General features: G+C 46.6%; 1 protein-coding gene across 1 annotated transcript in view; it reads right to left on the bottom strand.

Moving 5' to 3' along the window:
- spint1b (serine peptidase inhibitor, Kunitz type 1 b) overlaps positions 1 to 219 on the bottom strand; it is a 23,612-nt gene that overhangs the window by 19,067 nt on the left and 4,326 nt on the right. The gene's annotated exons all lie outside the window — the stretch shown is intronic.

The raw sequence follows: 219 nt of genomic DNA, 5'->3' as shown, positions 1-219 counted from the left end.
TCTTTATGCACCAAGAGCTTGTAACACTCCAAAGAGAAAGGAAAAATTTAAATCGCATCATATGACCCCTTTAAAAATACCAAAGCGCAGTGCCCTTAACGCACACTAAACCCACACTAGGCTTGTTTGAGATGCGCCTCGCCTCGCTTCGCCTGAAATGTAAGCAAGAGTAGGCGGCTGCAGTGAGGGGAGGAGTGAAATAAGCACAGTCAGGACAGT

Source organism: Sinocyclocheilus anshuiensis, unplaced genomic scaffold, assembly GCF_001515605.1.
Source record: "Sinocyclocheilus anshuiensis isolate Anshui unplaced genomic scaffold, SAMN03320099.WGS_v1.1 scaffold937, whole genome shotgun sequence".
NCBI lineage: Eukaryota > Metazoa > Chordata > Actinopteri > Cypriniformes > Cyprinidae > Sinocyclocheilus > Sinocyclocheilus anshuiensis.
Note: the sequence above shows the minus strand (reverse complement) of the source record. Positions and strands in the feature narration are given on the sequence as shown.